Raw genomic sequence first — 15,166 nt, 5'->3', positions numbered from 1 at the left:
AAGAAAAAATAAACAACTGAGAACGAACGAGAGAAAAAACTCGCCTCCCGTCTCTCATCAATCTTCAGTTCAAAGGGAAAAGAACCCAAATCCGAAAGTCCTATAAAGGGACACTGGGTCACCCCAAGCTCTGTGGTGCACGGCATCAGAGGTGGAGGCAAGAAAGTAGAGGAGTCTCTCTCGGACTGAAGTTCCCAGTAACAGTTTATTAGGACACGGAAATGAGGTATCTGCACTGTATGGGGTCAGGTCCAAAAGAGCCATGAGGACCTCTGTGCACAGGGTTTTATACACAAGGCGCTCACGGGCTGGTACCGATCAGGAACCACTGGGAACTCTCAGGAGGAGGAGTGGAGGGAGGAGATTACATTTTCAGGGCCAATAAGGGCACAAGGAAGGCGGGAACATGAGGTAACAATCAATGGGGAGTCGAGGGAGAAATGATTGACACAGAAGGGTCTGGAAGAACACAGGGTTTACAATGGGTTAAAAATTGGGGTTCACAATGATGGATAGGGAGTAAGGGCAGGGCTAAGGTGACTGGCAGGGAATATTCAAGAAAAATAAGAGGGTTTTACATAACTGACAACTGGGACGTACCAATATAATTAACAGGGGGAAACAAGAACATACCAACAAACTTTAGCAAAACTAAATAAACACATGACAACAATCGACGCATAGAAAGACAACACAAAACATCAAGGTCAGTAAAAGAAGGAGTCAGACCTAAGATGGAAGGAGAATGAAGAGATGGCCTAACAGGCTGAAATATTCCTTTGGTGGAGCCATGCAGATGGACAATAATGCTCTGAAAATAGCTCCTTTAATTAATAAAAGAGTACTTGGGAGATGAAGTATTCAAGCTATAAATCTGAGCAAAGGTATCCATCAAAGAAGCTATGCAGATGTTGGAGTAGCTGTGATCCCATGAGATGCATGAACAGAGAGAGAGATGAGAGCTGATGAAGACCCTTTACCCTCAGGGAGAGAAGAAGAAAACCTCTGTTCCCAAAGATGATCACAGAGACAGATGGAAAGAACCTTTGCCTTTGAATAACTCGTCCTTAAAATAATACCCCATGAGTTCATGGCCCATGGACACACCTCTAGGAGGGCTGTGAAAATGGGAGGAGGGCACAATGGCAGAATTTATGCCCAGGTGGCTGTTATTCATAAAACAAAAAGCCACAACAAAACTGTTTCTTGTGGAGAAGTCTCTGTGGCATGACAAGAGCAAACTCCCCTCCCTATAAAGACTGATGAAAAGACTATCATGTAGTTGGTACTGCTTTACCATCCCTCTGGCTGTTAAACCGGCTAGGCGACCTGGTTCGAGAACGACATGGCGACTACCTCAAGCCTGCTCAGACCACTGCCCACAGACACCAATGTGGTGGATGGCAAATGGCGATTATTAGGGAGCGATTCTGCTTTTTATATTTTCCAGTTCGGCGTGTCATTTCCACCTGCTTACATCACTGCCACCTGCAGCTGGCATTATAACTATAAGCATAACCATAAAGATAAACGGGGGGTGGGGAGGAAGGGGCCCTATCTCCTCATACAGCACGCCATCTTCCAGTTGGTCAATCTAATTCTTCCCTCCTCCCACACATCCCAGGTTTTGTCTCTATGTAGTCAGTTGGGAAAAGAAAGGTTGGATAGGGGGAGGAAAGGTTTCTGCAGGTTTTATTCTGGTTTCTTATTCTTGTAGTCCTGTTAATAAAGTATCTTTATTCCTTTTAAGTTTTAAGCCTTTTTTGCCCTTCTCCTAATCCATATCTCACAGCAAAAAATGAGTAAGTACTCTGGTAATTTTAGTTAGCTAGCGCTAAAACCCACCACATTATTTAGTGCATTGGCCAGGAAACTCAAATTGGTGAATCTAAACCACTACACTTCACCAAGAATTGGAAGCTATCATTTTGTGGTCACTATATCCAACACAGCCTCTGACCACCACAGTCCTTCTCTATTCACGAACAGCATGTCCAGTGAGGTCTTCCCTCGCTGGCTCACACGCACCTTCTCTATAAGGAAATTGTCTTCTACATTCCTTCCTTCCAGGAGCCTCCTAGAATGCCTCCTCTCTGCTGTGCTGAGTTTCCAGGAGAGATCCAGCAAGTTAAAACTAAGTCTCCCACAATAACCAGTGATCATGAGATTTCCTCCAGTTGCTTGTAGAATGCTTTGTCTGCCTCTTCATCCCTGTTAGGTGTTGTTGAACAAGCTACCAGGATATCTTCCTTGTTGGCCCTCCCCTTGATTCCTACTCATCGGGAGTTAAACTTATGACATTATTATCCTTGAGCTCTATAAAGTTGAAACCCTCCCTACTGTACAAAGACACTGCACCACCTCTCCTTCCTCACCTAGTGGGATGAAGTATGAGACCAAAAATGTATTTTGGCAGGCAGTTGAAATGTGCTTTCATTTATAGTAGAGAAAATAAGATACTTACATGAATATAGCACACACTTGGATTGATAATTAAGGAAATGCTATAGAAAAATATAGAAGCATAATTAATTTCCTGCTGTTACACATTTTTGCATCACTCCACACTTCACCTTCTCTTAAAAACCCAGTGTGCTCAATATACAACCAATCTGAACTAAAGGATCAGGCAGAAAGCCAAAATCAAATTTTTTACGTAAGAATTTTAAATCTGATTAATTACAAATTTGATCCAGAAAGCTGTTGTAGTGCATTGTTGTACATTATATTTGATTCAATTACATTCTTTATTGTTAAGTTGTCCCCCACCACATTAATAGTTTAGTCCCAGTTGTGCCCTCCTAACCCAGTTGCCAATCCACCCCGATACCTGCGTCTTGTTCCCGAATGTTCCCTGTTCCCCCTCCCATTGGGTTGTCAATCCTCCCTTGTGCCAACCTCCTGCCTGGACTGCTCCCTTTGGAATTCCCATGTTCCTCCAAGCCCCATTGGCCCATGTGCCCCACTCTCCTCCCCTTGTGTTCCCCACTGGTTTATGTATTCTGTAACCCTGAATTGTGCTCCCCCACTAAGTCTTCCCTATTGGTTTATTATTTGTGCACTCCCCTTACTCCTTCCCCACACATAAGTTGCTGTACCCCTGTATCTTTTGTCTTTACTTCCTGCAACCTTCAAGAGAATAAATCCCATTTGGAGGCCACATGGAAGACCTCTCCCTCGTCCTTGCTCCTGCCCTCGACGCTGGACAGCCAGTGCCGTAGAGCATAAACCCTAAGCTGCCCTGCTTTCCAGGAGCAGCCCACTCTTGGCTCAGTGTCGGGAGCTGGCTGGGGAAAAATCCAGCACCGCATCAGAAAGCTTCTGGTGCAGTGAGCCCAATATTTAAAAACTAGAAAGAAAATGGGCACCTAATTCTAATAATAAAAACCCCAACTCTAATACATGTTGTTCTCAGCAAATGATTATTTGTATAATCAGCTCCCAAACACAGTGAGAGTTCCTCAATAAAAACACAGTTCTAGTGAACAATCCTTACTGCAAAGTTTTAAACCTCATTCATCTGCATGTTCTCTTATATTTTAAGTAACAAAATTAAAAGAATGGAAGCAGTATGCAAAAGTGCACATCTAGTCATTATCACTTGCAATGACATGATGAAGACTAGTATAAAGTATATCTGGGTTTGTCGATTTTTATGTATCATGCCTTCCAGGAAAGAAAGGTAAGGTGATTTTACCAATTTATTCTGGATTTCAGTGGGTCTGTCTACATAAATAATGGGATTTGACTGTAGTAAATAATTGGCCATTATCATGTGCATTATATTACTGTCATGGTAAAAGACAGGTGTCTGCTAAGGAAGCCAGGAACCTCCCTTGAAATGAAAAAATGTAAACACTCACCTCCCCACCAATTTATAATAATCTTGAAATCAAGGGGCTCTCAAGGATAGATATGAGAATAGGAATAACAGTGCTTTACTAGCAAAATTAAAATAAAAATGCAGTAGTACAAAAACCACCTCTGACAGAGTCAGAATACAACTGACACCCAGCTGGTCAGGGTGTTGGTAGCAGTCCAATTAAATGATGGCTGCAGGGGTGACAGATGTGGTTCTGTTGAAGCAATGATCCTGTAGAAGGGTGTAATTTTCCTCTGAAGGTCCAGTGGTTGTAAAGATGGGTCCGGTCTTCCTCTGGGAATCCAGTGGACAAAGGCTGCCTGAATCTCCAGTTATATTCAGGTAGGAATGCTTGGCTCCTCCCCCTGGGTGGAGCATCTCACAATGGGATGATGGCATTTTATCAGTCATGAAGTGAGACTAATGGCCCCTTAACAGAAGATATCCCCCTGGAGGGAGGAGGGTAGTGGAAGAGATAAAGAACACTGCCACACCTGGTTTTAACAGATGGTTATAGAATACATACTTCTGGTAACATCTTGAATTGCAACACAGGACAATTATGTATAAACACTAATTATTTGATTTTTCAAGATTTCTGAGCATCTCTGCATCCAATGCATTTAATGTAATAAGTAAGTACCAGACAGGTCTGGAAATTAGGACATAAGTGCTTGTTGACTCCTTATTTTCTAAAGAACTTTCATATTAAAATTACCACTGACTTTGATGGGAGCAGAACTTTGGGCAGACTTCAATAAAGGTGTAGTTAACAGTCTATATTTTGAAGTAATACCTGAGTGTTCATTTTGAATTATATAAATTTGAACTATATTATTGAAATAAATAGATCATTTTACCTCTCTCAAGATAATGTCTGTTTCTATCTCAAATAATCAGTATCTTGGTGACACTAGTGAAAAAGCCAGGACAAGAACTGGGATGCCATGCTTTTCTTTATGCTAATCAGAGATAGAAACTCTTTTGGAGCCAAGATTTTAAAATAGCACCTTTCCTGTTTCAAGTTTTTCACACATAGGGTAACTGAAAATAGCCTGACTAGTAGTTTTTTCCCCTTTAACAGTCAAAAACACCCATGTCCAATAACACATTCCATAAACACTGTGCAGTATTAAGCTAAGGGATATTTGAAGCCAGTCAAATGGCTTATCTCCATTTAAAGTATTTTGAGAGACACCAAAAAACACAACGTGTTTATTTCCTTCATAATGTGTGGCACATCTGCCAGTGTTAGAAAATAAAAATTAGTAATGTGCAATACTGAGGAGAAACTGTTTCTTATTTGGCTTTTAATTTTTTATAATTGAATTACATACCTACCTTTTCATTAAGAACTTCCTCCTTAACCAACAGTAAGGCATACAGAGGAGGGTCTTGACCATCTGCTTTTCCTTGGATAGCTGAATGACAGTTGTGTTCAGTTATATTGCAAGGACAGTCCCATTTCAGTATGAAGACAATCAGAAAGATGTTTTCTCTAAGCAGGAAGACCTTCCTTGGAAAGCTGTTCCTTTAACAAAGCAGAGGGCTCATTCCCTTCACACGAGGGTTATCTGTCCCATAGGTATTAAAACCTAAGGAGGGCTGAAGGTTGCAGCCTAAGGTAGATCCCTAATAGGAAGCCTTCCTTAAATGACCTCTGTAAAAATGTCCTAAATTAAAATACTCACATTACAACATCTCTTGTGTACATCTCTTGTGTAATTAGCAGTGCTGTAATTATTTGCATGTGTAAGTCCTATATCTGTAAGTCTGGATAAAACATCTTGCTATAAATCTTCCAGTTTTTGTAAGTTTCACCAAAAGGAAGCTGCTTATTTAAACTAAAATTAAATTGTTGTTTATTGTTGTTTTCTGCTATTGTTAGATATTATTGTTGTTGTTGTTATTTACTTTCCATAGCCAAGGACATTTCAGTGTCCCATGTTCTGCAGTGATCAGGTGCACAAAAGCTGAGAAAGCATGGCCAGGAGAGTTGGCCCCAGCTGGTCAAAGGAATATTCCATACACAGACTGACATGGCCAGGCTATGAACGGGGGGAGCTGGCTGTGAGGTACTAATTGTTGTTGCATGATGGCAGGCTGGACATCTATGACTGGATGGTGACCAACTGCAATTGAGCACCTCTTGCCTTTCTGGGGTTTTATTCCTTTCTCTGTTTAATTATTATTGTTGTTGATGATGAAGATACTATTGTTATTGTCAGGAAAATTAATCCACAGACACCAGAGGTTTATGTCCAAAAAGGAGACAGAGGAGTCCTTTTACTTTATTCAAATAAAGGGAGAGGCCATGGAGCATTCCTCTGAGGTGTCTCAAATTTTTGGAGGATGCAGCCTCCTTTTTATCCTAATTTTCCAGCTGCATGTCCCTCTCTCTTTCCCCATTGGCTGAGGTACTTGAGAGGTCCAGACTTCCCGGAATGCCTGATACTTAAGATTCCCTTCTAATGGATAACGCCCCCTCTTAATTTTTAATTCTTACAGAATTTATGGTGTTTCACATTGTCTCATCTTTCAATATCCAATTTCATTTACCGGCAAACTTACAGTTTGTTTGTAAAGGCTTCATAAACTTTTTCCATTCATCAATCAGTGGAATCCATCCATAGTTTCTTTTATCTCTCAGTGCTAGTTTCATCTATCAGTAGACCCACAGCTTGTTTGTAAAGACAAATCCATCATTCCTCTCAACATTATTATAATTAGCATTATTATATTTTACTTTGTTTCAATTATTTAACTGTTCCTTTCCCAATCTACAAGTTTACAGGCTTTTTCTGACTTTTCTCCCTATCTGGGGAAAATAAGAAGGCTTACAGTTACACAGTCCTTAGATGCCAACTGAGTTAAACCATGACAATCAACTAGGAGATTTTAAACTTACTCTGCAGATCCAATCTCTGTTGAAATAAAATCCTCAAATTAATGGCATCTGCACAACAAGAAATGTGATTAGGAGTAGTAAGCAATATACATAATACACAGATGGGGTTTCTTTCACTCTCTCCTCCCACAGCTCAAAGAATATAGATTGGTGGGGAGATACTGCATTTTTATATTTCTTTTCCAGTAAGTTGAACAGTGCTGTGACATGCTTGACATCAAACTATTAGGACGGTTCCTGTGCATTTCATGACCAGCAGCCTACCTCCTCATTACCCTTCAGGTTGCTGTGTTCAACTGTCCACCTACAACAGGTGGTCTCTGACAGAAGTAGAGGTTTTGGCTGCAGAGATACGTGCAGTTCTTTACATAAGTTCTGTGTTCTGACAGAAGTTCTGTGCTTCCTGGTGGTTTTAAAGCAAACATTCCCTGAGCATATTTAATTTACTAGGACAGATACAGCCAAAAGGTCTAAGACCAGCTCCATTTGTCAAACAAGCAGGCTTTGCATTTTTTTTTCTTATGCCTACAGAAAGGGTTATTTGAAGCTATTGCACTAGGGATTTGGGCAACCATTTGCTGGAAGAGTGTGGACTGAAGTAAAAAAGTAGCACTATATCCACACCACCCAGACACAAACTAAGACTTCAAACATGCTCTGATCATCATATGTGTCTTAGATATGTCCATGACAAACACACATTAAGAGTGCAGGAAGCAAAAGATTAAAGTTTACCCTTCTTAAAGAGTGAAGGAGAAAAAATTGCTACAGATCAAGAGATTTTTCTTCTAGAGCTTCTGCCCTCTTTGTCTTACAATTCCCCACCTATAACTGTTCAGTTTGCACTGGTTTTTTTGTTTGTATGTTTCAGGATTTTGAGAATTAATTTTACTTGTTTCCACTTTCTTTACTGTTTCAATCAATTGAAACAGTTTTTTGTTTGAGATTAAGTCAGATGATAAAATATAGCTAAAACACATATATAATGTATCATTCTCTGTTACATCATAAAGTACAGTTTAGGCAGATTTTTGTCCCATCTTCTTGATTCCAATTCAATAGAAAAGACACCTTGAAATACAGAACTCCATGGATTTTTTATAAGATATGAAAAATTGCATCTGCATTGATGGAATTATTTGATTTGCTTTATGTCTGCATAGGTATATTTTCTTCTGCCATGTCTAATTCTGAGTCCTTGTAAAATGGAAATAGCTATCTCACCTTGCCTTTCTGTTCAGGGAGGCAGGGCAGAGGGCAAAACACTACTCATGAAAGCACTGGGCTCCAGAAGAAGTTCCCCACCAGCACCATACCAGGCTTCACCCAAGTACAAGTTTTTGTTTCCAAGCTAGATTTTATAATTTCAAGTTCTCCTGTTCCTGGAGAAAAACCAAGAAAGCACAGGGATATGATATGCAATCATATCCCTGCTCCTTTCCATTTCCATTAAAAACAATTCTAGCCCATCCTTACTCTTTATCTTGATCTGCACTCAGTAAAAACCACTGGGAGGTAAAACATCTTTTAACAGTGTAGTATATAAGCGCAACACCCACTGTAATACAGGATCAGAGCAGTTCTTTTCAAATCTTCAAGATCCAGATTTTTTCCTTTTCTTTATCTTAAGTACTTGAATATGCATATATTTGTATGATTTTCTGTAGTGCTACAATTTCCAAATGCAAAACTAAATCCCAGTGAAAATCCTTTTCACTGGTATGCTTTAGAATCCAGTAATTTTATTTTCCTTGCAGCCTTCTGTCAACAGCTCTGAACACTAGTTTTTCCCAGAGTAGTTGGTGCACCTTATGTGGCAGCTCTGGAATATGCATCATGACCTGCTGTGATAGAACTATGAGCTCATACTATTTTATCAAAGAGGACTGAATTAGAATTTAAAAACTCAGTTCTAAGTCTGATAAAATATTTTAAGTAGCAAATTAACAATAGATTTTTCTGTAAAATTGTGCACTATTGAAAACCTTGATCATGTTAAACAGTCAAATGACTTTGAAGTAAACTACTACTTCAGGAGTTCGGAAATAGGTACTTGCATCCCAATTGGGGAGAATTCCTATTAATAATATATATATAGTAGCAAATATGTACTTCCCTGAATTGAGATTTTTTTTTTTTCCTTCTGAATTTTCTGTGCAATTTTCTTGATAAGATGAAGGCTCGTGTATATGTTACACATTCTGAGTTCATGAGAAGCTATTTGCCCTATCCAGCCTGAGGCTTCAAGAAAATAGGGAACTGGATTTGTTGTATTTAGAGGGAATGAAATTTAGAGATGCTAAGTAGCATTATTGGGTTATAATGGCATTCTAGATCAGTGAGAGGTGGAAAAGATTAGATCTGGTTTTTAATTTTTGAGTGGAAAGGATTGACATTTCCTTCTTAATGTTTGAGTATGTACAGTGTGCCCTGACATAGCCCATCTGTCTATTGCTGACCATCTTTACCAGGTAACTTCAAAAAACACAAAGGCTGATCAGGCAACAGAGGTTGAGGTGCTGATGAAGCTGCTAGTGACTGTGACAACTACACTAAAATATGTGTTTCTGCAAAGACTTGCAATTTTTATGTTGTCAGCATTCTACCCCAGGTACACTGAGAGCAGTATGACTACATTGTAGTTGCTGTGTAGTTTGAAGGCATACAAACTTTGAATACTGAAATTGTATTAGACTCATCAGTGCAGCATGACACAATTTAATTTACTCTGTTTCTCAGAGCAGCAGGTCCCAGAAAAATGAATTGATCATTGTTAAATCTCCTGTTCAAGCACCTGAACTAGCTTGAGATCTCTACACTGTCTCCAAACCAAATTTAGGACGCATCCAAAGCAGCCATCCACTTTGTGTACAGCCTTGAGCCTCCCCAATGTCTCATGTGGGACACAGCCTGGGCCGCTACTGATATGCAGAAAGAAAACTCTATAACCCACAGAGTAAGTTATAAGAGTAAGAATGTATTTATTCAGCTCTGAGGTGCATGAGGGATATCTGCTGCAAAAACATGCACAGCCTTGAGACTTGCCCCTCTCTTTTTATTCTCTATGAACTAGGATTACACAATACACCTAATACATATCCATTTCCTAGTCCCGCCTCTCCCTGCTTCATATTAAAATTAGCTCCATGCCTCTTTGCAACTGTGCACTGCTCCTTGTTGGTCACTCTGGTGGTCATCTGGGGATCTTTGGGATGAAGTAATCAATCTTTCTCTCAGTTGAACTTTTCACCTTGTCTCCTTGTGCATGCTCCTTTTAGTCCTTTGACCATCTTTTGGACTTTGATACCATTTTTCCCAGCTTAGGGGTCCAAAGAATCCCATTATCCTGTTTGTGCGTTCTAGCTCTTTACCTTACCTTGTAGTCTTGCTCTCTTCCTGCTCTTGTGGGAGCAGTAAGCATCTCATACGGTTTTGTCAGCCCTCCCTCTTTTAGTCAAAGCATTTCTTGATGCTTGATTCCTAATTATTAATTTCTCTGTTTCACTACTGCCTGTGAGTGTTGCTGTAACACACCCCTCCAGTAGAGCTGTCTTGGTTTGGAAGACAGGTGTCTGGTAGGGAGGGCAGGAGCCTCCCTTGGAATGAAAATGTAAACCCTCTCCCTCCAAATTACTATGATTTTGAAATCAAGGGGCTCTCAGGCAGAGATCTGGGAATAGGAATAACAGTTCTTTACTGGTGTGTATAANAAGGGGGAGGTCTGGTGTTACCACTCAGGGGCAGGGCTTAAGGACGGGCAGTCAAAGACTCCTACAGGAGGAAAGACCAAAGCTTCCCACTTCATATATAAGAGAGAAGCTGGAATACTTTTTCCGATCCCGACCTGTGGCCAATGTAATAAAACTGTATGGATGGGAGGAAAAAGACAATCTACTTTTCTGGCATACTATAAGGTCAACCCTTTGTGTTATGATAAAGCAAAATTAAAAACATGTACTATGGGGGGAAAGTTGTACTGGGAAGGCAAAAATCTAAAACATGAGGAAAAAGCATCCTTTGACAATGAACCAATAATCCTTGATTTATTGAAGAGTGATGATGATCGAATTTGTTTACAATTTGACCAAATATTCTGCTTTTCAAAAGATGAGGAAGGGATGGATCCTGAAAGTAAAATAAAACAACTGACCCAAGAGTTAAAAAGGTGAGAAGTAGAAATCCGGAGAAAGAGGTTAGAACAAGAGAGACTAAAGTCTCTTAGTGAACGCTATGAACAGTTAGAAAAACAATACAGTGATTGGGGATTACCAGCCCCCAACCAAAATCTCTTTATTGACCTAATGCAAGAAATAGCAACGGAATTAGGTTTGTCTAACTGTTGGATCTGTGGTGGTTTAAAATCAGCCGAAAGGTGGCCTTGGAAGGGAGAAGGACTCACCCCAGAACAACTCCTAAAATGGGAGGGATCAAAAATGTCAAAAACAACACAAAGACCTGAGGGATGGGTAATAGACCAGAGAATAATTGGCACTGTCTGTATTAGCAGAGAGGGGAAGGAGTTCACTGATTTGGTGGGATATACCCCGTGTATAAACACACTCACAGTGAATTCTGACACTAAATCAAAGACCTGGCAACCTGAACCACCCATGGGCTATTGGAGTTGCACCTGGGGAAATCATTGCGAATTGGTTGAATTAATTAAATTATGCTGGTACAAAAACTCCAGGGCCAATCCCTTCCATGCACTAGAAGGCTTAAAAGAATATTGGGATGATCCTGCAAAAACGAACATAGATTGGAAAGCCCCCGACGGTATCTACTGGATATGTGGAAAGAAAGCATACAGCGGGCTCCCCAGGAAACGGAAGGGGTCCTGCACCCTAGGAAAAATCAGGCCCTTTTTCTTCACCTTACCTAGAACAGAAAGCAAATTGCTAGGAGCTCCCCTCTTTGAGACATTGAATAGACATAAAAGAGAACTAAAACGAGAATTACCAATGGCCGGAGGTAGTCAAAAATGGGGAGAAGAAGAGTGGCCTGCTGAAAGAATCATTAAGTATTATGGGCCCGCCAGTTGGGCAAATGATGGCAGCTGGGGTTATAGAACACCTATTTACCTCCTCAACACACTCATTAGGTTGCAAGCAGTGGTGGAAGTAGTTTCCAACCACACCTCAGAAGCCTTAGAGCTTCTGGCAAAACAACATTCGCAAATGAGGGCTTTTGTATATCAAAACAGATTAGCCCTCGACTACTTATTAGCCGAGGAAGGAGGAGTGTGTGGTAAGTACAATTAATCAGAATGTTGTATGGAAATTGATGACTATGGGGAGACAATAAGGGGACTAGCCGCTGAAATAAAGAAAGTAGCTCATGTGCCAGTCCAAAAGTGGAATTCTATTCTACAAGCCTCTTGGCGGGACCAAATATTTGGACAAGGAGCTTGGTGGAAAAAGTTGGTGTTCTTTATAACTTGTTCAATCACAGGAATCATTTTTCTCCCATGCCTGATTCCCTGTTTCATCAGGTTAATTCATTCCATTGTTCAGGGGATGCAGATCGCTGCCCTCCCCATTGATCCAGAAAATGCCCAAGGGAAGCCTGCTCCTTTCTCCCAAATATCTAAACTAATGAAGTTAGAAGAGAAAGGAGAAAACGAGAAGGCAGTTGAAGCCCTAAAGAAATTTGAAGAAAATGACCCTTTTCAAGAGTTCTGTGAGGATTCTCTAAAAGACTGGGAGGAGGACGAATATTGTTAAAAGTCCCCAGTCCTCCCCATTGGGAATAAATGAGACAACATGAATTTTTAATGTGATAAATTATTAGGCGGGGGACTGTGATAAATATGGCATTGGATAAAAATTCGTGAAAGAGAATAAAGAAATATATGTTATATTTATAATACTGTAAAGATACAAAATGTAGCATGATCCAGAGATTCCTTCCTGAGTCAGGTGGTAATGATCTACGGCAATGCTTATCAGCACGAAATAAAGAGCAGGACACAGGCAATCAAACCAGACAATGAGAGTAGCCTGGGCTGAGATATCCATCTGCTCTGCACCCAGCTTGGACACTCCACCCCGGGAGATGCAATCAGAAGACACTCAGAGCCATTCGCATGTGAAAGGACTCTGTCCAGTTGACTATTAACTCAACTCGACAGATCGAGAAATCTATTCACCCACACATCTAGACTCTTTGTTGGACTGTGCCCATCTCGGGTTTTGCCTCAGGATACAAAAATCCTTATAAAAACCCCGGACCGCAGTCCCTCCTTCGTGGATTTGGGAAAATCTGTACCTCTGGGTACAGATCCCTGTCCACCCGGCGCTGCACTGATTTATTTATTGTGTTTTTTCTCTCATTGCTTATGTTTGAAATTGTTTTATAATAAATCGCTTTTTATATTAACCCTATTTTGCTATTGCGTTTATAACAAAGCCCTCCCCATACCCCGGTCAGTTTTGCTTATGCTTTAATCATACTTAATTTCTGGTAAATTATATATATAATTGTATTTTTTACTAAATTGTACCCTTTTACTAAACTGCATTCTTTTATACCAAATTACTATTCAATTTACTAAATTGTATTAATTTTTAATTAAACTGTTATTAGCTCAAGAGACCTAGTTGTCAAAATTCTAATTTCATTTATAACAGAAAATTTTACTTTTTCTGTTTGCCAGAGCAGAACACCAGAAAGGCTAAAGGCTTTGGAGTTTCGTTTCACGTTCCTGACACTTCGGCGTGGGGGTCTGCGTGACGCCAGCTCTCCTGCACACCAGCACCCGGTACCGAGGTGCCACGGCCAGGTCCGCTCCCGCTCGGCGCTCCCGGCCCGGGGTGTCCGAGTCAGCCGCGCCGGCGGGCCCCGCGCGCTCCACCGGCTGNCAACAACTACCAGCCATCGGGTTTTCCCCACAGCTAATGGGCAAAAAATTCCACAGGTGAGATGGAACAAAAGGAAGGACACCCAACACCCAAGAGCTACATTCAATATAGTGAGTATGGCAATTGAAATTTGGCCAGAAGCAGAAACTTGTGAATCCAAAATTAGAAGCATCAGTCTTCATAGCCTGGGATGAAGGAATCAAGCTAAAGACAGCCCAATCCAGCTTTATTTTAGAGGGACAAAAAATGCCACTAAGAGAACAGGAAGAGTGTGGCCAAGCAGGTCAAGGGATGTGCTCCTCTCCCTCTGCTTTGCCCTTGTGAGGCCACATCTGGAGTACAGTATCCAGTTCTGGGCTCCTCAGTACAAAGAAAGACAATGAGTACAAGAGACAGTCCAGTCAAGGGCAACAAAGATGATGAGGGGTCTGGAGCACCTCTCTAATGAGGAGAGACTACAGGACCTGTTTAGCCTACAGAAGACTGAGAGGAGATGCCAATGATGTGTACAAATATCTCAAAGACAGGTGCCAACAGGATGGTGCCAGACTCTCTTCAGTGGTGCCCAGCAACAGGACAAGATATAATGACCATACATTAAAACAAAAAAAGTTCTACCTAAATACGAGGAAGAACTTTACACTGAGGGCGGCAGTACCTGGGGAAGTCATGGAATCTTCCTCTCTTGAGACATTGAACATCGATCCTGTGGCAGGGCTTTGGACCAGGGAATCTCCTGAGGTCCCTTCCAATCCTTACAATTCTGTAATTCTGTAAAAAGGAGTAGATATACATTGCATGTGGTAGACATGACATGTTTTAGATAAAAAACACTGCAAAGAAAATGTAATGAATGGAATTGATTTGTGCTAACTAAATTTTAACTATTTGGAAAGTTATTATTAGAAGCAATCAAAAGAATCAGTACTACAAGGCAGATGCACCCCTTTACAGATGTTACATGTTAAAACTGAGGTACAGGATGCAGTTTGAAAGATAAGTGATGTCCCAAGACGAAAATGGCCTTGAGATGGACAAAATTAGAACAACTTTAGGCATAGGGCCTAAAAATCAGTAAATATAAGACTAATTAATAGACTTACATAACTTACACAACGCTTAGTATGCACGTGCAAACCTGTAAGGTTATTCAAAGGACGAGGAAGAGAAGAAGCCTTTGTCCAAAAGACCACCAAAAGAAGACTGAAGATCCCCTAACAACAAGTGAAGCATGTGCTGTGAAGAATAGTGACATAAAATCAGAAAAATCGGAAATAGGAGGAAACTTACGGGAAACATTAATGAATATGTATAAGCATACTATATATATATATATATATATATATATATATACACAATATATATAATAATATATTAGCTTGAAGTGCTTTGTTTTGTATGTGAGGCAGGGTGACAAGCTGTGATAAATATGGCATTGGATAAAAATTCGTGAAAGAGAATAAAGAAATATATGTTATATTTATAATACTGTAAAGATACAAAATGTAGCATGATCCAGAGATTCCTTCCTGAGTC

The sequence above is a fragment of the Parus major genome, chromosome Z (genome assembly GCF_001522545.3).
Source record: "Parus major isolate Abel chromosome Z, Parus_major1.1, whole genome shotgun sequence".
NCBI classification, from domain to species: domain Eukaryota; kingdom Metazoa; phylum Chordata; class Aves; order Passeriformes; family Paridae; genus Parus; species Parus major.
The sequence above is the reverse complement of the archived record's forward strand: the minus strand, read 5'-3'. Positions refer to the sequence as shown.